This window comes from Nomascus leucogenys, chromosome 4 (genome assembly GCF_006542625.1).
Source record: "Nomascus leucogenys isolate Asia chromosome 4, Asia_NLE_v1, whole genome shotgun sequence".
Classification (NCBI taxonomy): domain Eukaryota; kingdom Metazoa; phylum Chordata; class Mammalia; order Primates; family Hylobatidae; genus Nomascus; species Nomascus leucogenys.
This window is the reverse complement of record NC_044384.1, coordinates 39,579,200-39,604,032: the sequence shown is the minus strand read 5'-3', so window position 1 is coordinate 39,604,032 and position 24,833 is coordinate 39,579,200.

The following is a 24,833-nucleotide window of genomic DNA, read 5'->3' as shown; positions in this document are numbered from 1 at the left end:
TTGACACCGTGAAGTTGAGATTAAGAGGATCATTGAGTATGGCACAGAGTGAGATATTAGAGATCTATTCTAGGGGTTTACAACTGTGTTTCTCAGGGATTGTCCATCCCCATAATCTTCTTCTCCAGGCTATTTTACCCCATGTCACCCAGGAACAGCCAAAATAAGTAGAGGTGGCAGGCCAAGTTTATCCTTAGTTTTCCAAAGCATGTAAGAATACTTTTGCTTTTGTATGTTTTCTACAATAAATTACTCAGTAAGATATTTTGAGGAAAATATTCTTTGAAAATTCTTCGGAAAACCACTGATTAAGGCTAATATTCCCATCTTTTGACTAACTGTGACCATTTCTTACTGAGGGATCAAAGTTTTAATTGGCATTACAAATGAGACTTATTATTTTAGTTGAATTTCATATTGACACTAGCTGACATGGAGTGATTAGTTATCCTGTCTCCTATGATCTTTCCATTTTTCATGCAATCAAAATAAGGGTTATATAAACTTATGTATAATATACACATGTAAAAATTTGTATGTAGCTTTAATGTATGTTGTTTTTGTTTGTCCTTTATATATTCTATATATTTAAGCTTTTCTTTATGTAAAGTCACAGTTAGATAGATTTAAATGATTCATCAAAAGTTTTCCACTGAAGTGAAAATATTTACTCCAAAGGCCAAGGAAACCCTGATGAATAAGACAAAGACAGTGGGTTTGGTAAGACAAGTTTACAGCACAGTGGAGGTGGAACAGGAGAAAAACATTGATCATTTCTTTTATTATCTGTATTTCAGCGTTTTGATATCTGGGTCCTTGCTGAACCTAGGGCAACTGTCCTTCTTAGGGATAGCTAGTTCTTTGTGATTGCAAAGAACTACCAATGAATATGCTTTCAAATGTGAATTGACCAATCCAGAACCCATACTCCACTAGCTACTCTGTAGAGCTCTCACACCTGGTCCACAAAGTACTTTCCTTAATCACTCCAGGGTCGCATACCAGACAACAATGTATATCCCTTATGTCCTCGAGCCTGTAGAAATTATTCAAACTAGCCAATTTAAAGCCAGTTTACCCTGTCTTTCCTGTTATTTCCTGCAGAAATCACAATAAGGCCTCTTGCCCGTATTTTCCCTTTGTTCATCTGACCCCTGACTGACTCTGTTACTTACCTCTGTGGTCCTCATTCATGACATGCCATGCCTCTTGTTTCTAGGGAATAGAAGTAAATGTGCTCATTTATGACAATCATTTCTGTATCTGTACATCTTACTTACCATACCGAAATAAAACACATTCTGGGTATCCTTAAAACTGGATATAGCATTACATCATTTTGAATTCTAGTTCCTTGGGTTCCTAAATGTGTGACATTGAACACGTTACTTAAAAAAAGAATTTGTATTTCCTCAGTTTCATGTAGTAAAGATAATAATATTTAACTCAAAGAATTGAGTGTTTTTACATATATATACTATATATATATAGTTTTATTGAGTGTTTTATATATATATAAATTGCATATTTTATATATATAGTTTAGAACAATATCTGTCAAAAATTAAATGTTCAATAAATATGAACTATTGTTATAAAATATAAGAAGCATGGTATGATTATTATAATTACAAATCTCCAAATTTCTAAAATAATTTAAAGTGTAACAAATTGAACTCAAGGACTACAATTTTAATTTCATTGTTATTAGTTGCACATGTGTATCTTCTACACATCTGCTTAAATTTTTATTATTTCTCAACTCGCAGATATTTTCACTTACCTTAAAATGATAACATATTACCCCATTAGCTGTGATCTAAGCATCATAGCCTTTCAACTTATTGGTGAATAACTAGAGAAGTAGAAAGATTAACTAACTAGGCCAAATTACTACACAGGTTTTCCTCCTTATTCTTTGGAGATTGATATTCAGGGATGAAAGACTCTATTCTCTGATCACAATTCCAGAATTCCTTACACAAATCCAACCCTGCTGTCACCCAAGAGCTCCCCAGACTTATGTCCTCTTAACTAATTTTCTGAAAATGAAGTCCTAAGGTAGCCTAACCTAGTCTAAGTTCCCTCTCATAAGTATTCATTACTGTTTTCATAGGTTGAAAGAGGGAAAATTTGTGGAAACATGAGAAGCAAAGAAGATCAAAGAAGAGCAGGAAGAGGCAGAGAGCAAAAAAGTTTTTTAAAGGTATGCTGTGGACTTCCTTCTATTAAAAGATTCTTGTCACAGCCCTCCAAAAGTAGCTGCAGGGAAATATGAAAGGCTTATAGATGAGTTCGCTCTGAGCCCTATGTCTGGCACATTCTTTACTGAGAGGTTTGGATAAACTATTTGCCAAAACAGTTTTTAGCTATTTGCCAAGCTTAATACATTTAGCAGCAATGTTTACTGGAACAGGGCATGACCCATGGAAAATAAATCTGGTGAAAATCTAGTAACTGTGATTTGAGTGGTTCCATAAGTCTCTAGAAGCATATCCTCAAGGATCAGCTTTCATCATATTTGTTTGGGGAAAATTCTTTCTTTGTAGTTCACTCTCTAAGACAATAATAATTCTCATAATAATCATGATCATTATAGTAACGGTATTAATAACAACAATTATAATAAATATAAGGAAATGAGGGAATAAATAAGGAAAAACAGCTTAAAATAATGTATACTTAAATCTTTGTACAAGATAGTTTATTTAACATTGGAATGAGAAGTCACTATTTAGAAAAGTAAAAATCTAGGCAAGGAGACAAAATAGTAGAGAAAAAGAAAGATAATAGCACGAAATAAAACAAAAACAGAAAATATATTTTATTTATTTTTTCAGTAAATTTCCCAAGATTGATTTTCTTATCATTAGCATCTGAAGGAAACTCAGAAAGATGAGATTTAACAAATAAGAAAAATTCCTCCTAATAACTGAGAATTGTGTGTATAGGTATAGAAATCGTTATTTAACCTTGCATATGTCAGGACAGTCATAAGCTTTCCAAGTCTGATTACTACTTACTAATGAGTAATGACCTGGCTCTGATTATTCACTAGAAAGCTCCCTGTTACATCTTCAGATAACTCTTATCTCTAGGAGTGTACTACTGTATGGAGGACAAGAATTATGAGGTGAGAATGTTACTCTGTGTACGAGCTAGAGTTTTCTGAATGTTCAGTAGAGATTCACATGACGTTAGAAAATAGGAGGTCATTTTTGGAAGATGTGCAAACTTCTGGCAAGTGAGACAAGTTGCAGACTGGGATCAGGCCGACAAATAGATTTCAGTGTGAATCTTTAACTTAATAAAGACTTTTCTGTATTTTAAGTAGAGAAATAAATGTATATTCACACATGTGGTTGTATGTCATGATTGGATGATGATTAAAGAGACATTTTCATATACAGGGCATGTGACTTTTGCATAATAGGATCTCTGCTGTGTCTATGGAGAGGGAGCTGGAGATTGTATTCAGGAATTCCTGATAGATACCAATTGCCAAATGAACGATGTTCCAATGCCAGGAATCAGTTTCTAAGCATATGACTTGGGAAGGCTGTAAAAACAAACCGTTGAAAACATCACATGGTAAATGAATGTTTGGAATAAATTCTTATGCATGTGTAACATGACACTATATAGTAACTCAGAATACTATACAGGATACTGTATAGTATGTCAAATCCAAAGGAATAAAGAGCACAAGTAAAGATAGTCACCTAAGTACATATTGTAACTAGTTTTGCCTATCTATGACTTTTCCTGTTTGATTTAAGGAACAATTTAAACAATGTAAAATATATCATATAAACAATAACTAAAAACTGACTAGAGAGGCTATATTAATAGCAGACAAAATGTGCATTAAGACAGATCTCGTTACTAATGACAAAATAGGACATTTTAAAATTATAAAGTGACCTGTACATCTAGAAAGACATAATAGTTATAAACATATAGGCACCTAACAATAAGCAGCAAAATAATGAATCCAAAAAAGCTGAAGAATTGAAGGGAGAAATAGACAATTCAGCAATAAGAGTTGGAAATACTAATAAATACTTTTAATAGGGATAGAACAGCTAAATATGATTTAAACAACACTATTAACCAGCTAGGACTAACAGACATCTTTTTATGGAACGTCTTACACAAGAACACCTAAATATGCATTCTTATCAAGTACACATGAAACATGCTTTAGCATAAGCCATATATTAGTTATTAAAATAAGCTCAACTGAATTTAAAAGGATTGAAATTTTAGAAAGAATGTTCTCTGATATCAATAGTCAATAGAATAAAATTAGGAGTCAATAACGGAACTTGGGAAATTCACAAATATGTATAAATTAAACAACATTCACATAAATAGAAAAGAAGCCACAAGAAAAATTAAAAAATATTTGAGATGAATAAAAACGAAAACATAAGAAACTAACATTTATGGGATGCAGCTAAGTAGTTTGGAGAGGAAAATTATCATTGTACAGAGTACTGAAAAAGAAAGAGGAAATCTCAAATCAATAACCTTGTCATTCATCTTAAGAAACTAGAAAAGAGGGCAAACTAAATTGAAAACAAGCCTAAGAAAAGATACAATTAAAATAGAGCAAAAATAAATAAAATAGAAAGTAGAGAAAAACGGATAAGACTAAAAGTTGGTTCTATGAAAAAGAGCAACCCAATTGGCAAACCTTTAGCTAGACTAACCAGAAAAAAAGACAAAAGACTGAAACTATAAAAATCAGGAATGAATAAGGAAAAATCACTTTCAGCCTTACAGAAATAAAGATGATAAGAGAATACTGTGAAGAATTGTCTGCCAAAACATTACCTATTCTAGATGAAATGGACTTAAAAAATGCAAACTAATGAAACTTAAGAAAAAATAATCAACCCCGATATATTTATGACAAGTAAAGAAACTGAATTAGTAATTAAAAATTAACTACCCACAAAGGAATCTCAGGCCCAGATGCCTTCACCAATGAATTTTATCAAATATTTCAAGATGATTTAACATCAATCTAGCAAATTCTTATAAAAAATAGTAAAGGGGGAACACTTTCCAATTTATCCTATGAGTTCAGTAATACCATGTTATAAAGGAAACAAACAGACAAACACGTAAGAAAATAAAACTACAGAGTCATATTCCTTATAAATATTGATATGGTATCCCCTCCAAATTTCATGTTGAAGTGTGATCCCCAGTGTTAGAGGTGGGGCCTGGTGGGAGGTGTTTGTGTCATAGGGGCAAATCCCTCAAGAATGCTAGGGTGCCCTCCTTGTAGTAATTAGTGAGTTCTTGTTCTGAGTTCATGTGAGATCTGGTAGTTTCAAAAAGGATGGCACCTACCCCCTCCCTCTCCTGCTCCTGCTCTCACCACAGGATACACCGGCTTTCCCTTCACCTTCTCGCATCATTGTAACCTTCCTAAGGCCCTCGCCAGAAGCAGTTGCTCGTGCCATGTTTTGTGTACAGCCTGAAGAACCATGAGCCAATCAAATCTCTTGTATTTCTAAATTACATAGTGTCAGATATTTCTTTATAGTAATGCAAATAGACTAATACAAAAAATGGTACCTGCCAGGCCCGGCGGCTCATGCCTGTAATCCTAGCACTTTGGGAGGCCAAGGCGGGAGTATCACAAGGTCAGGAGATTGAGACCATCCTTGCCAACATGGTGAAAACCTGTGTCTACTAAAATACAAAAAAATTAGCCAGGCATGGTAGCGTGTGCCTGTAGTCCCAGCTATTCAGGAGGCTGAGGCAGGGGAACCCGGGAGGTGGATGTTGCAGTGAACTGTGATTGTGCCACTGCACTCCAGCCTGGCAACAGAGCAAGACTCCATCTCAAAAAAAAAAAAAAAAAGAAAGAAAAATGTACTAAGGAATGAAGCATTAGCATTGCTACAAAGATACACAAAAATGTGAAAGCATCTTTGGAACTGGGTAATGGGCAGCGATTAGAAGAGTTTGGAGTGCTCAGAAGAAGACAGGGAGATGAGAGAAGGTTTGGAACTTCTTAGAAACTGGTTAAATGATTGTGATAAAAATATTGATAGAAATATAGACAGTGAAGGTCAGGCTGATGTCTCAAATGAAAATGAAAAAGTTTTTGAACTAGAGTAAAGGTCTTCTGTGTTATGCCCTAGTAGATAACTTTGCTGTGTTATGTTTATGTCATAGGCCTCTATGAAAGTTTGAACTTCAGAGTGATAAATTAGGTTATCTAGTGGAAGAAAGTTATAATTAGCAAAGTGTTGAAGTTGTGGCCTGGCTGCTACTAACAACTTATGATCAGATATAGGAGCAAAAGAATGACTTAAAGTGGGAATTTATGTTTAAAAGGGAAGTAGAACATAAAAGTTTATGAAATTTGCAGCTTGATCATATGACAGAGAAAGAATTCAAGCAGGTTATGGAGCAATCATTTGCTAAAGAAACTAACATAACTAAAAGGGAGCCATGTGCTGATACCCAAGACAATGAGGAGAAAAATCCCCAAACACATTTTGGAGATCTTGGAAACAGCTCCTCCCCTCCCATGACAGGCCCAGAGGCCTAGGAGGAAATATTGTTTCAGGAGCCAAGCCTGGGACATCCCTTCTCGGCTCAGCCTCAAGACACTGCTCCCTGTATACAGGTTGTTCCAGTTCCAGCTGCAGTTCAAAGGGCCCCAGGTACAACTTTGTCTTCCACTACAGAGGGTTCAAGCCTTAAGTCCTGGTAGCCTACATGTGGTGTTAAGCCTGTAGGTGCACAGAATGCAAGAGTGAAGGAGGCTTGGTGATATCCACCTAGATTTCAGAGGATGCATGAGAAAGCCCAGGTGTGCAGGCAGAGGCCTTCCACAGGAGCAAAGCCCTCACAGAGAACCTCTACTAGGGAAATAACAATGGAAAATGTGGGGTTGGAACCCACACACAGAATCTCCATTGGGGAATTAGATCTGTAGGAAGGGACCACTGCTCTTCAGATCTTAGAATGGTAGATCCACTGGCAGCTTGCACTCTATACCTGGAAAAGCTGCAGGCTCTTGACTCCAACACATGAGAGTAGCCACTGGGGATGGCTCCTTCCTGCAAAGCCACAGAGGTGAAGCTGCCCGAGGCATTGGGCACCCTCTCAGCAGTGTGCCCTAGATGTGGAACATGGAGTCAAAGGAGATTATTTTGGAACTTTAAGATTTAGTGACTGCTCTGCTGGGTTTCATACTGCATGGGGCTTATTGCCCCTTCCTTATGGTCCATTTTTCCTTTTGAAATGGTAATGTTTACCCAATGCCTATATACCATAATATTTTAGGAATAAATAACTTGTTTCTGATTTTACAGAGTCATAGGTGGAAGAAAGTTGACTTGAATCTCAGATGAGACTTTGACCTTTGGGACTATTGAGAATAGATGATTATATTTTGTAATGTGAAAAAGATGTAAGATTTTGGAGGCCAGGGGCAGGATGATATGGTCTGGATGTGTTTCCTCTCCAAATCTCATGGTGATGGAGGTAGACTGGTGGGACTTCTTTGGGACATGGAGACAGACTACTCATTAATGGTTTGGTGCCCTCCTCACAGTAATGAGTGAGTTCTCACTCTGTGTTCATGTGAGATCTGGTGGTTTAAAAGAGTATGGCACTTCCCTTCCCCTTGCTCCTTTTCTTGCCATGTGATACATCGGCTTCCACTTCACCTCTTGCTATGATTGTAACCTTCCTGAGGCCTTAACCAGAAGCAGTTGCTGGTGTCATGTTTTGTGTACAGCCTGAGGAACCATAAGCCAATTAAACCTCTTTTATTTATGAACTACCCAGCCTCAGATATTTGTTTATAGCATGCAAAAATGACCTGATACAAATATAGATACAAAAATACTCAAGAAACTATTAGCAAACTGAATCCAACAACATATAAAAAATTATACACTACAACCACGTGAAATTTATCCCCATAGTAAAAGGTTTGTTTAATGTCTGGAGCATCAATTTATATAATATGCTATAATAGAGTAAAGGATTAAAACCACATGATCTTCTCAATCCACACTGATATTGCATTTAACAAAATTTAATACATTTTCATTATTGAAACACTGACTACAATGAGATACAAAGGAATTTTCTCAATCTGATATAAAACATCTTTGAAAATCTCATGGTAAAATAATAATATTTTAGAAAAAGAACTGAATTTTTTCCTATAATTAGGAATAAGATAAGGATGTATATTTTTGCCATTTCTATTCAATATTATACTAGAGGTTCAGGCCAGGGCAATTGGATAATTTTAAAAAAAGCATCCAGATTGTAAAGAAATAAAACTATCTCCATTCAAAGATAACATGATCTTATATACAAACTTAAGAAGTACAGAAAAAAATTTTGAATCAATAAGTGTGTTCAGCATGTATACGAAATACAAGATCAATTGATGAAAATTAATTATATTTCTATATACTAACGAACAACATGAAAAATAGATTAAGAACACAATTTTATTTATAATAAAATATTTGCAAATACATTTCTTAAAATAAATGCAAAACTTGTACACTAAAAATTACACATTATTGAAAGAAATTAATGGTGACAGTAAAAATGTAAAGGCATTTCATGTTCATGGATTGGAAGACTTAATACTTTTAAGATGGCAACATTCCCCAAAGTGATCTACAGATTCAATGCAATCCCTATCAAACTCTCACCTACTTTTTTTTAGCAGAACTTGACAAAGTGATTCTAAAATTCACATGGAAATGCAGGGGACCCAGAACAGCCAATCAATATTGATTAAAAACAATATTTGGAGGATTTACACTTTCTGATTTCAAAACAGCATAATGCTGAAGTAATGGAGAAACTCTATAAGGATAGACATGTAGATCAGTGGAACAGATTGTGAATTCAGTAATGAACTCTTACATTTATGATCAATTTATTTTTGACCAATGTACCTCAGCATTTTGTTGGAGGAAAATAGTCTTTCAACAAATGGTGCTGGCATGACTGATATTAGCATGCAAAGGTATAATCCTCTAACTCATATCAAACAAAAAACAATTAACTCAAAATGGATCATAGACATGAAACTGTGAAGCACCAAAACATAAAACTCTTAGAAGAAAACATACAAGTAAATCTTTATAACCTTAGATTAAACACTGATTTCTTAGATATGACACCAAAAGCATAAATGGCCATATTGGAAAAATAACAGACAAGTTGGACTTCAACAAAATTAAATTTTAAAGTTGTTTATGTTTCAATACCATTAAAGAAGTGAAAAGTTGGGGCCAGGTGTGGTGGCTCACACCGGTAATCCCAGCACTTTGGGAGGCCAAGGTGGGAGGATCACGAGGTCAGGAGATCGAGACCATCCTGGCTAACATTGTTAAACCCTGTCTCTACTAAAAATACAAAAAATTAGCCGGGCAGGGTGGTGGACGCCTGTAGTCCCAGCTACTCGGGAGGCTGAGGCAGGAGAATGGCATGAACTCCAGAGGCAGAGCTTGCAGTGAGCCGAGATCACGCCATTGCACTCCAGGCTGGGCGACAGAGCGAGACTCCGTCTCAAAAAAGAGAAAAAAAAGAAGTGAAAAGTTAATCCATAGAATCAAAAAACAACACTTGAAATATATAAATAACCCTTAGAAATCAATAGTAAAACCCAAAACCTAGCTAAAACCCAAATAACAGAATTGTCAAATGATTTGAATATACTTCTCCAAATAAATATTCAATAAGCACATGAAAATATAATCAACATCCTTAATTATTACAATGTCCAATAAGCACATAAAACTATAATTAACATTCTTAATTATTATTTTGAAATGCAAGTCAAAACCAAAATAAGATGCCACTTCACATTCACTTGTATGTCTATTGTTAGGAGCTCAGCTGAGCCTGGAGAACAGAAGCTGAGCTGCCAGGTGTCTAAGTAACTAATTAAAACAAGCCAAAAATGGAAGAGTTAAACTGTTAATCAGTTATGGATATAGTAAAAATGGAGCAAATGCCAACTCCCCTGGCCCTTTATCCCATTAAGGAATGGTGCACAAAATAAGGGTCAGGAAGACCAGCATAGATTTGGGAGTCATCTCTCTGTTAAGGGAGCCAGGAATTTTACAGAATCTGAAGCAAGGGGAGGGAAACGGGAAGTTTCCCTGAGTGCAAATCCCTTCAGAGATGCAATGAACTTGTGCCCCATGTCTGGTGTGGGGAGGGAAGTTTTGTCTCATGAGGCCTGAGAGGGAAGACTTTGTAATTCCCATTGTCAGGCCTAAAAGAAGCACCCATGGCTTGTTGTTGTTGTTGTTGTTTTGAGACAGTCTCGCTCTGTCACCCAGGCTGAAGTGCAGTGACGCGATCTCTTTAAAACATAGTTTGGCATTCCCTCAAAATATTAAACATGGAGTTACCATATGACCCAAAGGAGAAATTAAAACATGTATCACCATAAACTTTTACACAAATGTTCATAGCAGTATCATTAACAATAGCCAAAAATTAGAAACAACCCAAATGTGTATCAACTGGTGAATGTGTATCCCTGAAATGAGACATTATTTGGGCGTATAAAGGAATAAAGTCCTAATACATGCCACATCATGGATGAACCATACATTGTGCTTAGTGAAAGAAGCTAGAGGAAAAATCCCACATATTGTATGATGCCAGTTGTATAAAAAGTTCAGAATATGCAAATATATAGAGACAAAAGTCGATTATTGGTTTTAGGAGGCTAAAGAGAGGAGCAATAAAGGGTAGCTTCTGAAGGGTACAGGACCTATTTTTGGTGTGTTGAAATTTTGCCAAAATTAGATAGTGTTAGTGATTGTAGACCTCTGTAAATATACTAAAACTCACTAAAATGAGCACTTTAAAAGGATGAATTTCATGAAATACTAATAATATCTCAATAAAGTTGCTAGAATTAAATATTATACAATTGATAAGTAAAACAAGGGTTAGAATTGGATACATATAAGTAACATTTTAGTTCAATTTAATTTAATACATGCTTTTAAATACCATCTATATGTCAGGAAATTGCTGGCAACCAGTGGGTGCAAGGATGAATTTGAAATTCTTGTCTTTGATTAGCTTACGATCAGGCAGAAAATAAAAACAAATGCAACTATTACTATTTGTTTATTATTGTTATAGAATATGGACTAAGGTGAGAAGTACTTAGAATCATTTGGAATGAGGGACAAATCAGAGACAAGCACAGAGGGAAGATGACTTTTTAAATTGGTACCTAAAAGTTAGTTGGAGTTTTTCAGGATAAAAACACAAGAGTGACATGGGCGAGCACTCTTAGTGAAGGATATAGGGAATATATACAGAACAATTCAAAACTGGCTATGATTAAAGTCTACATGCTAAGATGCTATTGACTCCAAGTGCTGTAAAAGATCAGAGAAAATGTTATCAGGAAGGCCTGAGTAGCCCCTTGGAGAAGGCAGCATTTTACGGAAACTTAAATGTGGAATCATCACATGTATGCTTTCTGTTTGCTCATTTTTATTATAGAGTTTCATTTTTATTATAGAGTTTAGGGAATTCTCTGACTCTAAAGATGCATAAAAGTCATTCATATAGTCAAGAAGAAGATTTTTTTCCAAATTGTTTGTAAAACATTATGCTGGATAGCATCTGGACATTGATGTGGAGAGAGGGTCTTCTGCCTTAGTGATCAGCCCTCAATCTAGGGGGTAGCTCTGTCCAAGCACACATCTTAGACTTGTGACTACCACTCACCCTGTGGACAGATTGTTCCTGAACTACACTTTAAATGAAAAAGAAATACAGATATTATTAAGGGTCCAAGTCAAATTCCTGCTGAATAGAAGCTTTATTCTTGATACAGTCAAAAGAATTAGAAAACCCTTTAAGAGACAGTTAGTAAAAAAAAAAAATAGATCAATGAGCACAACAAAAAAATAAAACAAGTGCTGTCAGTACAAATAGAAGAGAAACATGATTTAGTTTGAAGGAACAAGAGAAAGATATTTGGTGTTAAATGCAAGGTTGGTCTTGGAGTAAGCAGTAAGTGGTAAAGATTGGCAGGTGCAAAATCTCAGAGACTCCAGGGAACAGACTGGAACATAGAGCTTGGGGTCAAGGTGGGGGAGTGTCAGGTAAGCCTTGTAAATATCAATTATTAGCTTTAACTTTGCTTTCTAAGAAAAGTATCTGAAAGAATTGATTGTTGAATTTGCCTTTTAGGATTGGCACTGTGGCTATAGAATGGGAAATTGACCTGAAAAATGCAAAACTGTAAGCAGGGAGAGTAAGTAGGTGGTTGAAAGAATCCAGCAGAGTAGTTCAAGAGGTATGAAAGAAAATAGAAAAGACATGGTGATTGTTTGCACGCAGTTATGAGGGAGTGGCATTGACAAGGAGGATGGAGTTTCAGACTTAGGCAACTGGCAGAAAGACACCATTCACTGAAATAAGAAAGGTGGAGGACATGCAGCCTGGAAGAGAAAATGAACCTGAACTTTGGCCATCTATTAGACAACTATGAGAAGTTTCCCAGTAGAAGTTTAGCGATGTGGGTCTTAATCTGTGAGCAAGAGAATCAGAGGAAGAAATAAAAGCCATGAAAATGAATGATAAAAACACTGGAGAGGAGAGGCTGGACTTAGGAGAGTATATTAGCAGAAAGCATAAAAATGAGGATAAGAAAAAAAAAAACATCGATAGTTGTGTGACAGAAGCTGAAAGAAGGGGAATAAAAAAGCAGAGGCAACAAGAGCATCTCATGTTATTAAAGTGTCAGTGGGATGTTTCTTCAGATTAGATTTATATTATGGTTTTATTTGACATTAATATTGTAATCGATCAGATTCTTGACAATGTCTCTTTTTCTGATTACTTGCGAAATCAACTTTTATTACCTGATAAAGGCAGTGCAATCTACTCTGAAGCTACTCTTTGTTAAGTATATTGTGGTGAGATATCTTGAGAATGTGTAAACATACCACTTTCAGTATACTGTTACTTGGGTAATGCTAGTATGTACCCATGTCTCTTTTCTGAAATAATGATATGAAATAATTCTACCACTATGATAGTTGAAAAATGATGATCTTCCAGTCTAACAGTTCTTCAATCTACGTTTCTTAGCTGTTATTTTCTTGTAAGGAAGAGACTACCTTCCTTCCTTCCTTCTTTCATCTCTCTCTTTGTCTGTGGGGTCTTGTGATTTCCATTTTATCCAGTGGGTTAGGAGATAATTTTTTAAAATTCTCTCAATAATTGCTTCAAATTTTATCCATAGAAGCTCCTTCAGAGTAGTTGCATCTTTATTTCTTCTCATAATATTCCCCTATTCTTTGTGCTTTTTAATTTTTATATATTTTTTTACTTTCAGGCTCAGAAAATCAATAATGAATGTATTTCCCTCTTCCATTTTTGCTTTCTTTTAGTGAAAATGTATATAAAAACCAAAAAAAATCTGCACTGAAAGTCACTGTTCCCAGGCTTCTCAGGGAGAAGAATTAGAAAATATGTGTAAACACAATCACACAGACACACACACACACACAGATGCATGTACATCTGTATTTCTACATCTATCCACATCTATTTACATAGATAAGCATATATGTTAAAATATATGTCCTTATACAAATACCTTCAATATTCTAGGTTCATTCTAAGTGCCCCTTTTTCCATATGTGTAGCCCTCCATTTCAACACTGAGAAACTTGGTTCCAATTATCCACAACCTCCCAACCCTCATTGGCATGAGCCTCAATTACACCAAGCTACCACTCCATCTTGCTGAGTCCTACCTTCCTACACGTGAGCCCCATTGCTGCCAGTGTGACAGGCAGACAGGAAGAAAGGAAGGAGGGAGGAAGGGAAAGAGGGAGGAATGGAAGGATGATGGGAGAGAGGTAGATGTCTCTATATGTTCATGACATTTTTCTGTGTGTACCCCTCCTTTTCATCGCTATTGCAAGCTTTTTGAGGGCAGTGAAATCTTACACTTCAGCGCCTGTCCCCACAATGTCTACCACAATGCTTACCCAAGATTTTGGAATGGCTGAATCTTATCAGCACAAATGTTTTAATTAGCCTATTGTATATTTTAAAAATGAGGTTGTTTTCAAATTTTATTTTAATGAAAGTTTTAGAGGTGGGCTTCAATTTCTGATTTCTTTCAAAAACCAGAAGTTATGGCATCACTGGAACTGTACTGTTGCATGAGGGAAAAAAATAATAAAAACAAAAAACCGTTTGAGTGGCTGCTGCTAGCTGTAGATGGGATACTTACTAAGAGTTCAGCACAGATCTCCTGGCATACTTTGGTTCATTTACTTTACCTGCCTGATACTTGAAGTTTGAATTTAGACCCTCACACATAGGAAGCTCTGCTAGTTGAGTGATTACTCAAGGTCAAGTTTAGAAACCCAAGTCAACTGTATCAGCCTTCTCTAATGAAGCTCTGACAGTTTTTCTTTGCTTTTTATTCCTTTTCATCTCCCACCTTAGACTAAATTCAGAAACTTGGTCACTGCCATCTGTGAATCATAGTAATTTTACCAGTGAATAGTGCAGGCAGTCCTCTAGAAGAGGAGGAGAGTGTGCCAGAACCATTAGTTTCAGGGGAATAAAAATTGCTCATTGATAATTTTGTGTGTGTGGTCTATGAGCTGTAAAGACCACTTAAGGTCATTGCTTCGTACAGTATTAGGTAAACATTTAAGAGGTAAATACTTTTATCCATCTTTGCTTCCAGCAAATAAGCAGACCATGAAAACTCCAGAGGGCTGGTTTGATATATATTTTCACTCTTATTATTTTCCCTGAGCTGAGTACTCAGTAATGCTCTGTGTAGATGCAGGTAACTGGACCATGTTCAGTGTGAGAGAAGAAAAGCAGATGTATCTATGAATCCATTTTTCATATGAGAGGTAGAAAGATAGGAGGCAGAGAGAAAGAGCAAATCTCATTCTCTGTTCATAAGAAAGCCTTATATTTCCAGGATGATAAATATGTCTGCTAATTTATGAGTTTATAGGCAAGTTAGAGTAAGAAGTGAAAAAATAAAAGCAGAGTTACTGTATTAATATAAGATAGTTGATATTGTTTAATAGTTGTATACCATATCCAATGCTCATAGTTATTCCCCTTCTAATTGTAGATAAATGTCATATTTTTTTCCTTATATCTGTCCATCTGTTAGTTTTTGGTATGTTGGCTGATGGTATGTCAACTTGACGTATGTCAGTTGATGCTAACTCTAACTTGAAAAATAAAAATGACACTTTATTGATGGTGAGCCTGAACATATTTTTATTATTATGTTTATTTCTCCTGTGAATTATTTGTTCATGTTGCTAAGGTGTTAATGAGTTGTCTGGAGCCAATATATATTAAAAAGATTAAACCTTTGTCTTATTTTATGTAATTATTTTCCTGTTTCTTTCTATTTTTGATTTTATTACAATTCTGATCTATACAATTTTTTTAAGTAGCCAAACTCGTTAATTTTCTCCTTTTGATTTCTTTCTTTACTTTTATGGTTTGAGCACTTCTCTTCTTCCTAGATGGTGAACACTAAAAATATTTTTGCACCAAGTACCTAGTAGGCACTGGATATCATTATAGTCCTGGGTTATACAAGGGTGACCAGGGCATGAGCTTTCTTTCAAGAGGCTCCCAGTTAATTTAACAAAGATAGTCATATGACTAACTGACTTTATTTCCACTGTCTCTTTCTCGGTCTTCATTGCCATCCAGGTACCAGAGAACGTAAATACCAGCAGGATTCGTGAGATTAGTTTTAGATAATAATGGGAAAAAACCCCACACACAGTCCTTCCCATAATTCAAACTCAGACGCTGGTTCCAAATTGGCTTCAGTGGAGAAACTTTTCTTACTAATTTATTGAGGATTCTTAATGTACATCTCAAAGGAGTAAAATCTTCAACCCTGGTTTTTGCACCAACTGACACACAGATACACAGACGTGCATTTTCACACCATGTCTTTAAACTGCCAAAGAAGTGTTGAAGGTGAAAAAGAAAAAAGCCAGGACACATCTCTGCCCGTTAACAAAATTAAAGGCTTTACTTTTCCTGGGAGAGTGTGATTTAAGGGCTAATCAGCACCATGGTCCTTGCACATTATCTAGGAAAGTAGAAATTACTGGCTACTGAATCTGTGCTTGGAAGCTCCAGGGGGAATCTCTGCAGGCCCTCTGATAACTTTTTATGTGGTGCTTGAATATTCCTCCCCATGTAATTGGGTTTGTTTGCTATATATAAAAACCTGCCGCTGGCTAATCATCTGATTCTTTCCGTACGTGTTTGAGTAGGACAGTTTACTTGTGCAGATTAAGCTTCTTGTGTTCTGTTTCCCTGTACTCCACTGGCAAGGACTTGAACTGCTCTATTTGCTTTGCACAGTCCCATTAAATTATTCAATGGCATTCACATTCATATATCTCTAGAACATTGGCTCCAAATGAGTCATATTCAAAAGAAATGCTTTATTTTTAGGCCATTGAAATCAGAAACAGTATCATAGGGAAAATGATTCTAAAAGTAGATTTTAGTTCATTCATGTGGGGCATGCAAACTCTTCTCCAAGTTCTGTATGTTGATTGCTCCTCAGTTGCAAGGCAACCCTTTGTATGGAATGAAAAAGCCATTTCTCACTTTCATTGAGGCCAAAGTTGCAGGCAGAAAAAAAAAATCCATGAGAGGCAAAAGATATCTGAATGCCCTAAGTGTTTCTTTTTTGGGGGAATATTTATATGAAATTGCCAATGTAGTCTGTCTCTCTTGATGCTGGTACAGAGAGTACAGAATGAGAACCTTATAATAAACATTCCATTTGCTCATAAATGCTATACCTAAAGTGTCCATCAGGTTTATTCACGTGGGGAAGACAAATATTATAAAAATCTTGTAGACATTATGAACAAAGAACTTAAATAGAAAGGCAATCCAGTACAACATGTGCACACACACACACACACACACACCATTTTGAACTGGCTTTACTTTAGAAACCTGGAAATTTTTGGTGCTTGCTGGGGTGTTATGGAGCCATGTTTCTGATTTTTCATGTGTTGTCATCTTGTTTGAGAGGAATAAGCTTGTAAGAAGGTCTTTCCCTCAGATGCCTCAGGATTCCAGTCACCTTTTTATGCCAAAGTAATTAGTCCACTCTGTCATCTGTGGAAATCCTTGCCTGTGACTGTTTTGAGCTGAAGACATTCTCTGTTCTCAAAAATAAACAAAAACAAACAAACAAATATAACAAAGTAAAAAACATACAACAGCCGAATGTGGTGGCTCATGCCTGTAATCCCAGCACTTCGGGAGACCGAGACGGGAGGATCACGAGGGCAGGAGATCGAGACCATCCTGGTTAACATGGTGAAAGCCCGTCTCTACTAAAAATACAAAAAAATTAGCCGGGCCTGGTGGCAGGCACCTGTAGTCCCAGCTACTTGGGAGGCTGAGGCAAGAGAATGGCATGAACGCATGAGGCGGAGCTTGCAGTGTGCCAATATTGTGCCGCTGCACTCCAGGCTGGGCAACAGAGCGAGACTCTCAAAAAAAAAAAAAATACAACAATGACAATATACAGAATCTTCCCCAATATCAGCAAGGGAAATCTTAGAATTGTTTTTCCATTATTATACTTTCCTATCCTCTCCAATTAATATATCTTTTTTCCCAAACACTTTACTTCAGGGGCCATTCATCACCCATTGCCTTCCTCTTTTCCAATCAATGATCTGATTATTATTTCTATTTTATAATCATATTACACAATATCAAGGAGTGGTATGTCAGGATATCTCTGCTCTCTTAGACTCGGTGACAGTAAATCAATTGTTTTTGTCCTTTGACCTACTGAAATCATCTTCACCTGTCAGCTACAGCCATATTAGCATTGTGAAGAGTGACTATCTGGGAGTAGGGAGGTTATAATATAATAAAAAATAAATCAGGATTTGGATTCAGACATACTAAATTCTTAGTGAAAGACCAGTTATTTTCAAGTTATATGTCTGGTTAATTGTTTGATTTAGTTGAATCTCTATTTTTCTTTTCATAAAATAGTCCATCCTTATTTGAGGATGAATAAAATTACCTAAATAAAACCACCTTTTATGGTACTTTGTAATTGTTATATTGTGACATATATATTTGGTCTTAGTCTCAATTTTCTGACAGATAGCTCCTAAAATCCTTGGAATTTCCAAAGTGATAAGATTGTCTTTTGCATGGTAGTGAGATGACTGATGGCTGGTAGCCCCTAAATATCCTTAGAACGGGGGCTGGTTGCCAGGGAACTAGCTCTGGTGATTACAGGATTGGAATGTTCAGTCCCACCCTCTCCATGAGGAGAGGGGGGCTGAAGGTTGAGTTGACAAACCAAAGGCCATCAATTTAATCAATCATGACTATCTAATGATCCTGCCATAAAAACACAAAAGAACTGAGTTCTGACAACTTCCATAGAGCTGAACACATAGAAGTTCCTAGAGGGTGACATGCCTGAAAGGAGCATAGAGGCTCTATGCTCTTCTCCCATACCCTGCTGAATGTATCTTTGCTATCTGGCTGTTCATATATCCTTTGTAATATCCTTTATAATAAATGGGCAAATGTAAAGGAAAATGTTTCCCTGAGTTCTATTAGCTGCCCTAGCGATTTAATTGAACCCAAGAATTGGGTAGGCATAGGAAGCTTGATGTACATCTGACTGGTCAGAAGCACAGGCCATAACCTGTACCAGAGACTGGCATATGAAGGGTAGTCTTGCAGGACTGGACCTTTCAACCTGTGTGACTTGATGCTTTCTCCAGGTAGATAGTGTCAGAAATTAATTGAATTAGAAGACACTCAGCTGATGTCCGCAGGAGAATCGTCTGAAGAATTGCTTTGTGTTTGGGAGAAAACTCCAGCATAGCTGAAGTCACAGAAGTGTTCTGTGTTGTGAGAGTATAGTAGCATAAATTGAGTTAGCTTTTTCTTATATTCTTATAGTAATGCTTTTTTATTCTAATACCAAAGTTATTAAAGTAGGCAAACAATATGTTAACTCCCTGATATTCTTTGTTTGTTTGCACAAAAGATTTCCCAGGAAATGGTATTGAGAAGGATATGTTTATTATATTGTTATGGCAAGAATCATTCAGTAGGAAAATATAGGTGGTATAGCTAATGAACAAACTATAGAGTAGATTCCTTTTATCCTTTCCTTTTCTTCTCTGTGGTTTTCACTTTGCTCTCTTATCATCATAATTGATATCAAAGAATTTGGAAGATCATTAAAACTCTGCTAGCATTTGAAACTATAATGCTTTTGGACATAATTTTGAAGCTTGTGAGTGATGAGGATTGTAATTTATAATATCAATTGACACGTTGTCCTCCACCCTTCGTGCATTTAAAGAGCTGTGGGCTCCAATCTGCTCTCAGCTATTGTTTGAAGGCTGTCGTTAAATACAGCAGCTCACATATCCTTCAGCAGGATTTGGTCTTCAATGGGTAGCAAGTAGAAACAGGCCAGTAGGTCCTAAGCAAGAAGAAATATAGTTTAGATTTTAGAGAACTCATTCAGATGAAGTCAAAGAGGGTTCATCCTCTACAGAAAGAACTGTTTATTTTGAACATATGATGTTTCAAAGACTGAAATTGTTACTGTACTATTTTGAGTGCAGGGAAATTGTTTACAAAAGGGACATGGATTCTTCTCAAATGGAGAGAATAAAAGTAATCACATGTATTAAAAAATCCCAATAATTCACTTGTTGTACTTGCTATGAAGAGGCACAGAATGTCAGGCTTTGACCTAATTGAGGATGATGAAAGTCATTAGAGAGGGCTTCCCTTGGGAAGTAATGTCCAACCTGAGATATAACAGATAAAGAGGGCTAGCAGGAAAAAAAATGGGGTGAGAGAGGCTAATGAGGTAATGTCAAAATGAGTGTGGAACTGACAAAGACCTTCATGGCTGGAGCTCAAAGACAAGGTGGTCTGACATGAAGCTGATAGGCAAGAGCAGTGGTAGAGAAGTTGGTATTTATCATAAGAGCAAGAGGAAGTTTTTAAAAAATTGGCATGATAGGTGTATGTTTTGAGAAGTCAGTCAGGCTTAAATCTTCTGATCCATGTTAGAGGAAAGTAAGAACAAAAGCAAGGAGAACAGTTAGGTGATATGGCAATGGTCATGTCAAGAGTCCATGCTTTCACAGCAGTGTTTACAGTACTGGCAGAGAGAGGAGAACATATTCTAGAGATATGAGACAGGGTAGATAGAACATGATGACTAAATGACAATGAGAAAAGAATAAAAGGTGTTAAGAATATCATCTAGCTATCTTCCCAGATGATTAAGTGGATTGTGGGGTCATTTACTGAGATAAGAAATATTAATGAATGATCAATTTTTGAGGAAAAGATAATTTAGTTTTTGACATTTTGAATTTGATTGGCCTGTGTCTTATTTTTAAAGTTAGTTGGGAACATGGAAACTTATCTGGCTGATGTTTTGTAGACGGAGGAGATGTTATGTCACTTTTGAGCCAGAATATTTAATTACCTTTGTGAGATAGTCCAGGATTCTATTCTTTCTGCCACTGTAGCTCTCAGTGTTTGAGACAGTGAAGCCTCCACTATATGGATCCTGAAGTGAAGACAACATAGAAATGAAATGAGTGGTGAACATAGGGTATGAACAACAAATAAAACCTTTGTGATTTAATTGACTGAAATCTTAGGGGTGTTTTTTACACCAGTAACACCTGGCCTATATTTGCCAATATATTGTCCTTTATTAAGAATACTTAGTCATTCTCCAGACTTTTCATTGCATTCAATTTTGCATACAACTCACATTTCATTAATCATGCTGCTTTCTAATTAGTTGGGTGCATAGATGACCCTCTTCCAACATACTTATATTTGGGACTCTCTCAAGAGAACTTGGTATCTGTGTTTCTTAATGTCTCACTAAGTAACTAATATGAGTACCTGAGCTGAAGTTGAAGTGTGTACATATGCATGAAATGACAGGAAATGAGCACTGATGGCGGGAATACTTCTGTAACGGGTTGATTTGGGGTCCCAAAATATATGTTGATTCTTAATTTTTGGTACCTCAAAATATGACTTTATTTGGAAACAGGGCTGTGGGAGATGAAATTAGTTAAGAAGAGGTAATACTGGAGAACAATTGTGCCTTAATCTAATATGACTGATATTTTTATGAGAACAGGGGAAATTTAGACCCAGACATGAAAGAAGCAAAGTGATATGAAGGCACACAGGGAAAAGATTGCCTTGTGAAGACTAAGGCAGAGATTGGAGTTGTGCTGCCACAGACCAAGAAATGCCTGGGCCTACCGGAAGCTGGACGAAGCAAGGAAGGATCCTCTCCCAGAGGCTTTGGAGGGAGCGTGGCTGAAAATACCTTGATTTCAGCATTCTAACCTCTAGGAAAGTTAGATAAGACTTTTCTGTTGTTTCAAGCCACACACCTTGTGGTACATTGTTATGGGAGTCCTAAGAAATTAAATATATTTTATAGTACTATAATAACATTACAAGATTCATAACTTGAGAATTATAATGTATGATTCCCGTGTTGGATCCTAAGAATACATAAGTGGTAAAACAAGCTCATGAGTTTGAACAATGAAAAATAAACATCCTGTTGCAGGATGTTGATATTTTATAAAAATACAATTTTCCAAAGTATAGCTATTTAATTATGGCAAGCAATTGTCCCTAATAGGGACAATTATTGAGCCCTTAGAAATCATACAGTAGAAGACATAACCTAGTCCGTTTAAAAAAGGATGATTTTCCTTGAAGAAGTGACTTTAAAATTGGAGCCCTGGGAGCCTCACTAGAAGTCTTATCTTTCTTTCATTATTGAGTCTTGTCTGAGTAGAATTACAGGATGGAGGGTGAAATCCTGATATCAGTGCTTTCCCAATAAGTGTTTGGGGAGAAAATTTGGAAGAAAGGAAATTTGGAAGGAAGGAGGAAAAGAAGAAAGGAAGACAAGAAAGGAAAAAAGAAGACAGGGAAGAAAGGAAGGAAAAGAGAGAAGAAAGGGAGAAAAGGAGGGAAGAAAATAGATGGATAGAAAGAAATAAAAGAAAAGGAGAAAGATGAAATTAACTGAAAAAAATATGTGTGTGTCCTATATTAAAAACAAAACAAAAACAGATATTGTCTCACTGGTCTAGGAAAGATGCTATATAAATATATCCCTCCTAAATGTATATAAGGATCCTTATATATATGGATAAGAAAGATATATTAGATATGTAGATAAACAGATTGTATACATACACATATATAAACATATATATATTCAGTAATAGGAGGGATAAACACTTTTATTTCAACAAAAGTTGAAAATATAATTTTTAAATTTAAGAATTTCTTGATTTTGTTTTGTTTTGTTTTGTTTTGAGACGGAGTCTTGCTCTGTCGCCCAGGCTGGAGTGCAGTGGCGCGATCTCGGCTCACTGCAAGCTCCGCCTCCCGGGTTCACACCACTCTCCTGCCTCAGCCTCCTTAGCTGGGACTACAGGCGCCAGCCACCATGCCCGGCTAATTTTTTGTATTTTTAGTAGAGACTAAAAAGATCCCTATTTTTAGCAGGGATTTCACCATGTTAGCCAGGATAGTCTCGATCCCCTGACCTCGTGATCCGCCCACCTTGGCCTCCCAAAGTGCTGGGATTACAGGCGTTATCCACCACACCCTGCTAGGGTAGGATTAGTTTCTAATACTTAGCAATTATTAGAACAGCGTAATAAAATTAAATTTTTGAAATAACACAATAAAAAGAGTTGAAGACATTCAAATGTTTATTCCATTTTTATTTATCTGGTAATCCAGCAAATAATTACGAAATAACGATTATATATCAGTTTATTTTACCAGCTATATTTCGAGATGTTGATGATGTATACATGGTAGAAGAGATAAAAAATGTTCACAATAAAACACACATACTACATAGTTACTATAATATGCATACTCATAATGTACTTTAGAATTACAAAAGGGCATCTAGACTATGTGGCAAACTCAGGAAAAGCATCATGTAAGGGTAGTATTTGAACTAGTCTGAAGGGTTATTAGGTGTTGATCAGTAAAATAAATTGAGAAATTCATTGTAGCACAAGGAAAACTACTATACGTTTAGGGCAATTTTTAGGTCGCCAATATAATAGATTTTAAATTACTAATAAAGTAGAGATAATAATCCATTGTAATAAATTTTACAATGCATGAACATTTTTTCTATTGTGATACAATGTTTTTTAAGCTGAAGATACATGTAGCAGTTACTGTTACTTCAAAAAAGTCTTACGTTCCTTCAAAAGTAGTTATTAAACATCAACTAAATTTTCAGTTCTGAGCTAGATGCTGTGAATGACCTCAGAATAAATGAGTTACAGTTCTTCAGGAACTTTATTTTTTTAAGAAATAATACTCTGAATAAAATCATACATGTAATAGCAAGTACAGACAGCATTATTTTGAGCATTCAGCCATTTAGCAGTGTATTTATGATGACATTTTCTTTCCTAATCTCACATACTGACCACTTAAAACAAAGTGGTTAACAACAGCAATAACAAAAGGCAAGGTTATTGGGCAAACGTCAGAAAGTCAAGATGGCTAAAGATCTTAAGAGAGCAACTTTTAGGAGGTCATTAGGTCATAAATAACTACCAATATACTTTTTTATTGGTATGATATATATTATACAAAATATAGAAGTATATGTTATTCCTACATTTTAAAAGGTTGTGTAGTCTCATCTGACATCTGCCCCTGAATAACTTGAAAAAATTAACACCAGCAGCTGACAATTTAAGAAATTGTTATATTATTATTCTGGTACTATTTAGTTCTGTATCTCTGGTTAAACATTTATACCTCAAATTTCTAGTTTTAATATATGGGTTTTAAAATAGAAAATATAAAATTTCTATTTTGCTACAGTTCTTAAATCTGTCCATTTACATTACAACTGAAAAGATGAGAAACCATTTCTTATACCTTTAAATATATGCTGCAATGTTTAGTTGACAAAATTAGTTTTATCCCTGAATTTTCAAAATTATAGCTACCAAAACGATGATAATTTTGCTGTCACAGTTTTTAGGAGTAACTATGTATTCAAAAATTATCTACTATATTAAAAGCACAGTGACATCACAAGAGTATAGATAAAACACTGTCTTCTATTTAAAAATATATTATCTTACAATCACTTTCAATAAAAATGTCATTGCACATAAAAAAATTAGAATTTTTAATGGGATGAACTAAGAGCTGTAAACTAAACGATAGAATTACAAGTGTTGACCTAAGTATTCTTTCTACAAGTATTTGACTACAGGTTTTCTAGATTTCGGGATCACATCTTATGTATTAGCGAATCTAAAATACTTAATATGAACTTGATACATAAGAAGTGTTCGATAAATTTCAATAAACAAGTAAATAAATGTATGAATTAATTGACAAGTAAAAATTATTCTAAAGAAACTATTGAAGTTAGAAGAGAGAATAGTCTGATAATGCTTATAAGGTAGATGGCAAATAACTTGGAGAGTTTGGGGGAGCTTTGACTCGTATTCAGGAAAATTTGAAGATTCTTAGATTAAGTACAAGACAGCAACTCTCTGTGGGAGTAAAAGGGGGCAGAGGAGAGATGAGCTATTTACTGCTACCACAATAAACTAAAATCCGGTGTTGCAGGGCACACTAAAGCTTGAAATAGGGGATGAAAACAATCACTC